Source organism: Dysidea avara, chromosome 12, assembly GCF_963678975.1.
Source record: "Dysidea avara chromosome 12, odDysAvar1.4, whole genome shotgun sequence".
NCBI classification, from domain to species: Eukaryota; Metazoa; Porifera; class Demospongiae; order Dictyoceratida; family Dysideidae; genus Dysidea; species Dysidea avara.
Genome location: NC_089283.1, coordinates 16,042,635 through 16,054,781, shown reverse-complemented (window position 1 = coordinate 16,054,781; position 12,147 = coordinate 16,042,635). Strand labels below are relative to the sequence as shown.

The 12,147-nt window shown below is 35.8% G+C and overlaps 1 protein-coding gene across 1 annotated transcript in view; it reads left to right on the top strand.

Moving 5' to 3' along the window:
• Positions 1-12,147, top strand: part of LOC136241680 (roundabout homolog 1-like) — a 302,043-nt gene that overhangs the window by 65,969 nt on the left and 223,927 nt on the right. The gene's annotated exons all lie outside the window — the stretch shown is intronic.

Genomic DNA, 12,147 nt, shown 5'->3' with positions numbered 1-12,147 from the left:
AGTTCACTTCCACTGACCTATATAGTCAGCAGGTACAATGTAATTACCAAACTTTCTTAGTCCCTGGCCTAAGAGGCAGTACCAAAACTAAGATCACTGTGACAATTACAACTTCGCATATCAGTTCAGCAACAATAACCTAATTAAGGAGTAGCCGGAGGTTATGTGCATGCAACCTACAATATAAACATTGGCCAATGTCATTGCATACCATTAAACTGAGTTACAGTATATGACAAATTTTATAATTGTGCAGAGAGTACTGAGTATACAACTATACAGTGCTGTCAGGCATAATGAATGGCTTACTGTCAGGGGCGTAGGGAGGGGGTTCCGGGGGGTTCAGGAACCCCTCCTGTAAAATTTAGACTTCTGCAAGCAGGATCCTAACACACCATTTAGTGTGGCAGGACAAAATGAGTGAGCAACATAGTGTAATGGCACAGCACAACAATTGATAAAACTTATATTCATCTCTCAGGGAAGGATTTACAGAGGTAACATAAGCCCTCTTCAAAACTTGTTAAAAAGATCGATATACTCTAATAGAGCAGTCAGGTATATACTCTAATAGAGCAGTCAGGTATACTCTAATAGAACATGCATTTAAATATCCATGTCCATATGAAGTTTTTCAGACATTCCAACATTAAATGCAAAACTTAGCATGACCTTATACTGCTATAGCTTTAGTGTGCAGTGTTTAAAGATATAGAGCTCCAGTAATTTATCACTTGTGTTATGCAAAATGAATTCATGCTATGCATATTTGTATAGTATTATTGTTTTGATTGTCATTTGTATGAGTGGATTCATGGCTCCTATATACCACAGTGAGATATAACCATCACTTACAGATTACTATTGTCCAATAACCTTATAGTTGCCTCCTAGTGCTAAATTATCCCCAAAAGATTGCTATCTAACATCTTTATCCTTAATTAAAAATGCTCTATTTTAGACTTAAATATCATAAGTAATAAGAGGTGTGTCCACCTCAAAATAGGAGCCACTTATCATTGGTTCCATAGTTGGCCCTATTAATGAGGTTTTAACATGCTTCTTTTCATAATAAACAACAGAGAGAATGTACAATCACAGTCCTTTCCTCACCAAAGCTTGTGTAGTGTTGTGTAGTTGTAACATTAAAACTATATAAATATTATTGTTTGTTCTTAGATTTATAGTCTATAAAGCATATTTAGTATCTAATACTGAACGTGCTAGTGTGGAATCTTAAAGTATGAGGACACTCACATAATCCACATAGGCCACAAGATGTAGGGAACTAGGACACTTTCGGATGCTCTCCAAGTTGTACTGGAATAATTCACTATTGTGCGGTGATTAAAATGGGCTTTCCTACGGATTTAACATAAATATTTTCAAGGTAAATCATAATATTGTTTCTTCTCAAGTATATCCTAGCTAGTCAAACTGGAATTGTGAGAATGCCATGGTAATCTTAGTACTAAAATTGTTGAATAAATACAATGTTACTTGGCGAAATTTGTTGTTTCCAGTACATAGCTTCCAGGTATTGATTTTGATGTATTACAGATCTCTGATCTGGCCAAATTATATGTCAAGCTATAGCTATCCAGCATAGAATGTACCAGTTTCTCATTATCACTGTTTCTTGCAAGCAAGTTGATGTTCTTCTCCAAACTGGGTATAGTTGAGAAGTCAGTTGAGGCTCACACTGGAGCTGTACTGGCAGCAAGATGGTGTGGAGACTATATTGCTCTAGTATCTGGTGTGTGCATGTGTATTTGTGTATTCCATGTGATATGTATAATTATATTCTTTGTGACATTCTTTTGGTTTGTGTCATTTGTGTAAAGTTCCAGTCAAGTGGTTACTGGTTATACCCATCAGAAGTAAAAACCAATACTTTTAGTTGCATTTTGTGAGACCAGTTGGTTTTTATAATTGTGCAGGTATGTTACATGTTTGTATGGTTTATAGTACATACTGCAGACTCATATTGAGACTAGTTGAACTATCATACAGCACAGTACTAGTATGCATAATAGGGTTCCCCCTCTCCCCAAAATGAAGGTTGCCTGCCAAAATGATGCCACTATACAATAAATATATCATATGCAACACAAAGCACCTTTACAGTAGTGCATCTAATGTCAAATCCAGTGTTAACCACAAGAAAGCACAGAAGACTGAACATTTTTTTTGCAAACCAAAACCTTTATTTTGGTCTGCTTTGCTGCCTGACTGCCAGCTTGATCACAATAACAAGGCTAGAGGCCAGCACATAGCCACCGTTTAACACCACACTAAATTCAAGTGTGATATGTGGTTTTCTGTTAGTGTCTGCATTCTGTGCTTAGCCTTTCATTTTATCTCCAATTACATGGTCATCTTCTTCGTGCAAGGAAACCTACTGAAGAATTAATTTTCTGTAGCGACACTTACCTTAGAAGAGCATTAGATGCCACAAAATTATTTGAAGCACTTATGCTACTGAAAACAAAGCATAACAATCATACCCTTAGGTGATCAGAACACGGTGGCCACACCCTTAAATGATTGGAGCATAGCAACCAGACCCTCAATAGTTTAGCTTTAATCAACTCAGTTTTACTGTTGATAATACAACATGGCAACTATGCCCCTTAATATATACTTGTTTGATAAATATACAGTAAACCCTTAGCCTCATTTCGTTCATCTGAATCGGAAAGACTGTTGTATTAGAGTATATTGAGTACAGGTGTATGTTCTATTAGAGCTTGCAACAGAGCTCTGAGTAGAATATAACGGTCAGTCATCAGCCATTTTCTGACCAAGTGATGCTGTTGACCAATCGCCGAGCAAAGGTTTCATAACTGTAATTGTTGTTTATCAGCATTTACAACATGTACATACTATGATGGCTATTATTATCATCATCGCATCGTTGCTTTCATTATCAATGCCATTCAATTGTTGTGTGAGGCCTTCATCTCTGTTGGACTGACTCAATACACATGCATAAGCTATCTCATGTTTATCTCAATTATTGATTCTCTATTACAATTTGCGTGGTGAAGAAGTGAGCACTACACAAGCAACGCTTCCCATAAGTAGAAGAGAAAGCAATGCACAATACACTATGTTTATGAAAACAGAAGTTTTCTTGCGATAAGTTGCACAAAGCCATATAATTATGTGTTGGCAGATTGTTCCAGATTGTAATGGTTTTTGTTGTAATCTCATAGCTACTCCTCAGGGCTTAACACTATGATTGTACAACATAGAAAATTAAGCAGTAGCCGGACTTGCATGTCTTGGCCGGACATGTGTTAAAATATTTGTGAGTGAGTTGTTTATAGAGGTCACACCACCATGGTTAACCAAGCTTAGCCAAGTCTGTCTTCAGTAGTTCCCTATCTTATCCAAATAGCTACACTGGTTATTGTATTGGTTCAAAATGATTTATCTCTTGCACACAGTACACATATTACTGACTGGGGCATAAACAAATGTTAAATTTTAACATTTGATCATTTTCATAAATTTTTAGATCATTTTCATAAATTTTTGTTAATGAATGTTCATATGTTGTTACACCCACTCAATTAGTCAAATCAATGACAAAAATGATGATAATTTTATTTCGCATTATGAGCATGCACTAAGCTGCACAAAGGTAGATTACATATATTTGTGAAAATTGTAACCACAAAATTAATAACCAATTTAAAAATAAACATGTTAAAAGCACAGTAAAAACATACTTTTAATAACCATAAAAATAGAGCATGGGTGGGATAACGAAAAGCTTAACAAACATTCTAATGGATGTTTGACATATGTTCGGGCTATTACTGACAATGTAATTAAATCTATGTAAAAGATATGTGAATTGGATTCAGTGGTAAGTAGCTGTACTGGTCTCAGATTCTTTTTAAAAATTCTTGGGGGTGGGATGGGAGGCATGCCCCTAGAAGACTTGTGCTTTGCACACCATTAGTGTATAACTCTGTCTTGTGGCCATGCAATTTCACAAACTGCCAATCAAATTTACTTTTGATTGGCCATCCTGTCCTAGCAATAAATTTCTGTTGTACACTGTATAAATGTATGGGCTTCAGTTATCTGAACAATTCACTTATCTGAACACTTTACCATTGCCTGAGACACATTGTGGCTGGTATAACTAGGATCCAGTATATTCTAATAAAGCAGTCATAGCCATTCATTCTAATAGAACAGCCAGACATGTATATCATAACTATGCTATAGTTTGCAAACTAAAATTATTGCATTGAACAGATGGTGGTAACATGTCAATGAAGGGATTTCCCACATACCTATGTTGTAATAGCTCCACACGATTTGTCATATATCTTTTTCACTACTTTTTATGGAATCCGATTTCAATTTTAAATTAGCACTACACATGCATACACTGGAAATGTGTATGCTTATTATTTAAGTGATGTTGCATATACGTACGTGTATACTAAATTGCATTCTTTCATCTTATTTTAATGACTTGCCCAGAAAAGCATCATCTAACCCATAAATAAAATTTTGTGCGTAGGCCTCATAAACTTAATTATCAGTTTCTCATCTCCGCCTGCATCGCCATTTTTTGTACTTCATCAAGGATTTTTGGACCACTGGTGACTAATGGAGGTCAATTAGCACCTTTTATAGTTGGTACCTTGGTAGAGCAGTCTAATTACATGCATTTTGAGTCATCTTAGCTAACTAATTCTGCTATCTATTCAGTAAAAATAAAATAAAAATCTGCCCTCCCACACAGCTATTTTGAGTACAGGAGGATGAGAAACTAACAATTAAGTTTATGTGGCCATATACGTATATTTTTAGCAGGTGCGGTCAGGCAACTTCCAAAAAGTTGCTAAGAACTTTAAAATTGACTGATTGACTAACTGATGCCTGCAGACAAGCAAACTTCTCTTACCTATAACAGCTAATTAGGCTTATGCGCTTGAGTTTTTCACTGTTGACTTCTTCGCTTTTCGCTGATAGCAGAATATGTCAATTTGCAGGTTGAAAACCATCTGTAATTTCTGCATCATGTCTCCAACAGCCAGAGTATGCAAATTTGTTGCAGGAAATGTATATAGCTTAGTATTGCTCTCTATAATTGTTCTCTTTAAAAGCTAATTTAAAACAGCTCTATCCATTTCTGATTAGTAATTAGTAGTGGTGCACATTTCTTCATACATCACACACATCTGGTGCTATTGTTCAGTGTTATAGAAGTTAAATTATATTCTGAAAGAAATGAACAAGCAGGTGCATGTATAAAAATTAGGAATCTTACATGCCATTCGGGATCAATACTATAAATAGGGACCCGCCGATTATGCTCATTATTTTACCTATTATGTATGCTATGCTACACTGCTAAAAAATTACCTATTATGCTTAAATTAATGTTCAATACTTACATTATGCTCAATATTTTTACCTCAGTTCCCATGTTTTTCTAATAACTCTGCACTTTAAGGGAATACAGTAAGTGGTTGAAGCACAGATTGTAAACCCTTGCTTGTCAAAATGCATGTCACAGAAAAGATCGATATTCTCTAATAGAACAGTCAACTACCTTATAATTTAAAAGTTACTGACTGTTCTATTAGAGTACATCGATCTTTTGTGGGATATGTATTTCGAAGAATTTATACTATTGCACAAGTTTTCTGCCTATTATGCTAGCATTATGCTCAATGCTTTCAGGCACCTATTATGCTTATTATTATGCCAGCATAATCAGCGGGTCCCATCACCTGAAGTGCCAAATTTAATTCCTACTGTAGTAGCCATGGGCTTCTTGGGCTAAAGTAGCAAATACATTAAATTTGCAATTCAAGTAATGATCCTTCTTGTTTTATGCACTATATTTATTGTACTGATCCCTACTATACTGTAGTTTGTAAAATTTTTCCTTACACTTATACTATATGAGGCAAAATTTGTTGGGAAAAGTTCAGGCTGAAAACTTGTTCAGTTTTTTTAGATTAACTTATATATATAATTATTATTATTTTAATAATCTTATTGGGTGCCTGTTATGTACATATAGCACATACAGTGCAAATGCTTGGCATTCACCAAAATGTGATCTGCCAAATTTTATCTTTTATCTGGCATAGTCGAATGGCCAAATTTTCTTTCCAACACTTTGTCTTCTTACCAACCCAATGAGCTTTATCCGAAATTATGTCACAGACATAAAAATGTGGGGACTCTTGTAAAATTTGTATGGGCTACTATGGGGAGAAAATTTTTGAATGGCAATATCTCAGCTGAGATGGAAGATATCAAGCTCTAACCAGCAGGTATGGTTATACGTAAATTAGCTGAAAGAATAGGAATCTAGTGTTGTTTTAAAAATCAACTGAAAACTGCTTTTATGTACTTATCGTAATTTCTTATAGCCATACCTGCTAGTTAGAGTTCATATCTTCCTCTGAGTCTCAGTGCCAATTTTTATGGCTGTGGTGTAATTTCAGATAAGGCTCATTATTGTGTAAATAATGGTTAACAAAAGATCACATGATATGATAATGACAATGTTGGTGTATCCTTGAAATAACAAGCAAGAGGTGTTTTTTACTCTAAATATATTTATACACCACCTACACACTTATATTTATGTACATACTTTGTCCATTCATATTTTTACAGTTGGAGAAGATGGTCAAGGTAAAGTGTGGTATTATTATATGTAATTTTTTTTGTTTGTTTGTTTTGTTTGTTTGTGTTTTGCTCTGTGTGTTGTATATGTACTTAGTTGGGAAGAACAGCTTATACTGATTACCTAGAGGATAATAAAAAAAATCACATGCTATTGCCAAATCGACACTTTTCACTGTCAGCAAAATAATATGAATGGGACACAAAGGAAGACACTGGTAAGTCCATGAAGAATGCATTGTACGTACTGCGGTATGCCAAAAGGCACCTGTCGTGCCGAAGCGATGCCAAACAGTGAAAAAATCAAGCCCATAGGTTTAGCCGTTATCAAGTTACGCTTGTCTGAAGGCATCAGTCAATTGCTTACTTACTCAGTCTGTAGAAAATTCCGTTTAATAAATTATTTAAAAATTCTGTAGCAACTTGTTGAAAGTGTTTTGGGTTGATCTGAAAGCTTGTTTGGGCTTAGTTTTATAGAGCATATTTTTAGTATAATACAGACCCCATCCACTTTTGAATAGTACACGACAACCACTCTACAGTAAATCTTACCACTCTAGAGCATCAGCTGTAAAACACATGTTACATTGGTCAGGGGACTTTTGTATAAATGTCTAGGCTAAAGTACTTCGAATATAAAAATTCAGCCAGAACGCTTGAAGCAGCTAGTAATATGAAGCGAATATATCTGTCAGGAAAAACAATCAATAACCAGACAGAGTGATCAATAATCCGGACAGTGGCCCTGAACTCAGTAACTACAGCTCCGATTCCGCCAAACTCTAAGGCATGTAACATCAGTCAATTTTTTTAGGGAAGACTGCATCAGTAGAAAACTACTGCTATTCAGCAGTGCCCATACATAACATACAATGTAATTACATACACATTAACATACATGCATATGCAAGTAAAAATTAGTTAAAATGAGGTTTATATAAGTGTTTAAGTTGTCCAAGAGTAGCTGCAGTGTAAATTGAGGTATTCAGTGAGTTCCAAATCTGCATCCCTTTATAGTAAAAACTATTCTTTCCATATGAAGTCCTGACTCTTGGCACAAAAAGGTGATGAATGTTTCTTTCAACATGGGAGGTAACGGTTGTAGTGTACTTAAATGTTTCTCTTAAGTAAGCTGGTGAGAACTGATGAAGAGTTCTATGAACAATGATGTCAGTATGGAATCTTCTACGTTCATCCAAAATATGGCACAAATATTTGTGTAGCTGGAATCAATGTACAAAACTTAGAATGAATACGTTCAAACTTTTTAAAGTTATGTACTATGGTCGTGTGTTGATAAAAATTTGGAGTCTCAACTATGTTTAGTTTGGAAGATACGGCTCATTGAAGTCGGTGTGTTTTGTTGACTACTATTTCCGGACATTGCTATTCTTTGGTTTTGGGAAGCCAACGTATTTACAAGATCTCCACAGCCACTCAAATGATGGAAACAGTTGCTGTGAACATTGTGTTACTGCTGTTTGATCCAGGTATAGTCCGTTTTGTCTGCAGCAACTCCTTACATGCCATTAACTAATGTTTTTGAGCAGATGGATCTAGTATACAGTGCATTAACATGCCATGTAGTCCAAATCTCTGCATGTATGATGGCTTTGAGACATTTTTTATAGTTTAATGATGTAAATGGTACAATATGAAAGAACTGTCTTCAATTAGTAGGGGTGCTAGCTGGTTTATCCCACCATTTAAGGCATTGTAGTCAAAGTGCTCAACCTTTATAGAGTGATATATACATCACATATAACTGGACAATCTTTTCCCAGACACCTGTATAGCTGTCATATGGCTGAACCAATCAGTCTGATATTTGGACCATATAAGGTCTTGGCTAAAGTACTTCTAATGCAGAATATCAGCCAAAACACATTTGAAGCAGCTAGGAATATGAAGCACATACGTATAGAAAAACAACCAATAACTGGACAAAACAATCAATAATCTAGATAGTGGCCCTGAAGTCTGTAACAAAAACTCTGATTTCCCTGAAACTCTAGGGCATGTAATATCAGTCTATGGTCGTATGTTGACGAAAGCTTGGAGTCTCAACTATGAGAATGAGATACAGCACGGCAATATTAATGTGTTTCATATATATACTATTTCCGGACACTGCATGCTATTCTTTGGATTAATGCATTTTCATGATCTCCATAGCCACCTAATCGATGTATGAACATTGCAATGTCACTGAAATGCTGCATGGGATATACTAGCACCCCTGCTTATTATTGAAGAAAATTCAAATCTGTGTATATAGTGCATTTGTCTTTCAAGCAGATTGTCCTACAGTGTGCATTAACATGTGTGTTTATTAAATTTCTGCACTGTGTGTTGCCGTATTGTTTAATGCATCTTGTTCCTGCCTAACATAAGACTACAGAGCAAATGTACATGTACATGTATTTATCCACAGCAAACAACCATTAGTACTTGAACCATTTACTAACAGCAGCTCTAAAATCCTTAATGAAGTAGACTAATAAACGTCTACTGACTTATAACTACAGTCAGCATGTAAACGAAAGGCTCTATAGTTTCAGATGGCAGATGTACACCTACTGCTAATCAGGAAATCATATTTCAATTTGACACAGTAGCAGGATCTTACAGCAACTTATAGTTGACACAAATACCTAACATGGGCATGTGCAGTGCTGTTACATTTTTGATTAACTTTGCACCTACTGCTTATCTGCCTTTTAAGTACGGGTATTTACTTTTAAGCAGTACTTCAAATCATTCCTAAATGAAGATGCCACTAAACTCTCCAACGAAATATTTAAATTAAAAAGCTTGTCTATAATTTACTACCTGATACGAAGTTCTTAACTCACTTTGTGAGAAAATCACCCATAATGTCACACATGAAATAATTAGAATTTTAATGTTTAGGTGATGCTGTTTAGTGCAGGGTCCAGTTTTAAAAATATTTCAGTTGTAATTCAAAGAATTGAGAATTGATATCATTAACAAGTGGATTTGTGCCAAGAACTTATTACTTAATCATTGAATATTTTGTGTCGATTTTCTAAAATTCAGTGACAAATTTCTTTGTTAAGTTATATAGCACTGTCACTTAGCCACCGTTTTGTAAGATAGGAAAAGGATAAATCTACTTTTCTCTTAGCTAAATACTTGGGTACTATGTACTCATGCATACATGCAATTGCATTGAATACACATTAAAATGATTATGACTCTTTCATCAAATCCTCAAATTCATCACTTATCTAATTTTGTTTTCACTGTACTTAGTTACACAGTTCAAAGTAAAACTGTAGTATCTATTTCAAAGTATATAGAGGTTTGTATGAAATAGCGTTTTATTGTAAGTTACAGATGTTTTCCACATCTGAAGCGGCTGTTCATTAATGCCACAGCAATATAATTATGTGATACCAGAGTGAGCAAACTTCACAAGCAAGCCATACTTCTGGTTGCACTTTCAATGTTTAGAAGGTGGAACCACTAAACCCAAAGTTGCAAGTCCAGCTACTTACAACAAGAACAGGTATCAAGACACACGGTAGTGTGTCGTGTGGCCCAAGAAGCCGGCGCGCAACCCCGTGAGTATATTGACAGGAAGAAAGAAAACGCAATTTTCGCACCTCCGTAGCTCTGTACTTCCTTGATGAAACAAGACAAATTTTGCTGTGTACGTTCCCTCCAACTTCAGTACTCCACATTCCAAATTTGAGCGAAATCGCTTCAGGAATTCCTGAGATATGCGACTTCAAATATTGGCTTAGTTTCTTCGTTTTTTTCTTCTTATTTTTCTTCCTCTTTTCGCACACTTACAAAAACTGCTATAAAACGCGAACGCGTTATCCGATTGCCTTGAAATTTGGCACACAGAAGGGGGTATAAAGGCGCATCTCGGTACCAACTTTGGCTGGAGTACCATAAACAGGCAAAGAGTTATGAGCGATTATGCACGAAAAATAACACCAATATGTTGTCATGCCTACAGGGTAAACCGCGTATGGGAAGAAGCTGAAAATCGGTGGGTGAATAGGATAACTATTGAACCTCAAACCTTTTGTGCTTTGAAAGAAATCGAGCTAAAAACCAGGAAGATACAGCGAAAAAATCAACAGTGTGTAACAATTACGCAATCGAGATTAGCTATTTTTTATATTTTATTATTATTATTATTATTATTATTATTATGCTTGCCACGCCTACCAGATAAACCACTTGGGGTAATGCTTTGAAAATCGCTGTACAGATGGAGTTATCATCTTAGAAAGGCTCTTCAATGGTGTAGAAGAATCAGACTTAAAGCCACGGAGTTATAACACGAAATCCAACTTGGTGTAGCAAGTGCGAGATCGAGATACTCTAATAGAGCAGTCATCCTAATAGAGCAGTCACCCTGAACAGAATTCAAGAGATCAGTTAGAAATAAGTAACCTGTATAGAGATCAGCTACAAACAAATCACCCTGTAGAGAGTTCAGCTACAAAAAATTCACCCTGTTCAGACATCAGTTAGAAGAAGTTTTCTTGTAGAGAGTTCAGTTACAAACAAATCACCCTGTTGAAAGATCAGCTAGAAGATGTCACCTTGTAGATAGTTCAGTTACAAAGAAACCACCTTGTAGAGAATTCAGCTACAAACTAGTGACCCTGTAGATACATCAGCTAGAAGAAGTTACCTTGTAGAGAGTTCAGCTACAAAGAAACCATTCTGTAAAGAGCTCAGCTGCAAACAAATCACCTATACAGAATTCAGCTACAAACAAATCACCCTGTAGAGAGATCAGCTAGAAGAAGTTACCTTGTAGATAGTTCAGCTACGAACGATTCACCCTGTACAGAGCTCAGTTAAAAGAGGTTTCCTTGTAGAAAGTTCAGCTACAAACAAATCACCCTGTAGAGAGATAAGTAAGAAGAAGTTACCTTGTAGATCGTTCAGCTACAAACAATTCACCCTGTAAAGAGATCAGCTAGAAGAAGTTACCTTGTAGAGAGTTCAGCTACAAAGAAACCATCATGTAGAGAATTCAGCCACAAACAAATCATGTATAGAGAGTTCAGCTACAAACAAATCTCCCTGTAGAGAGATCAGCTAGAAGAAGTTTCCTTGTAGAGAGTTCTGCTACAAACAAATCACCCTGTAGAAAGATCAGCTAAAAGAAATCACCTTGTAGAGAGTTCAGCTTCAAAGAAACAATCATGTGAGAGTTCAGGTACAAACAAATTGTCCTGTAGAGAGATCAGCTAGAAGAAGCTACCTTGTAGAGAGTTCAGCTACAAAGAAACCATCATGTAGATAGTTCAGGTACAAACAAATCACCCTGTAGAAAGATCAGCTATAGAAGAAATCACCTTGTAGAGAGTTCAGCTACAAAGAATCTATCATGTAGAGAGTTCAACTACAAACAAATCACCCTGTAGAAAGATCAGCTATAGAAGAAATCACCTTGTAGAGAGTTCAGCTACAAAGAAA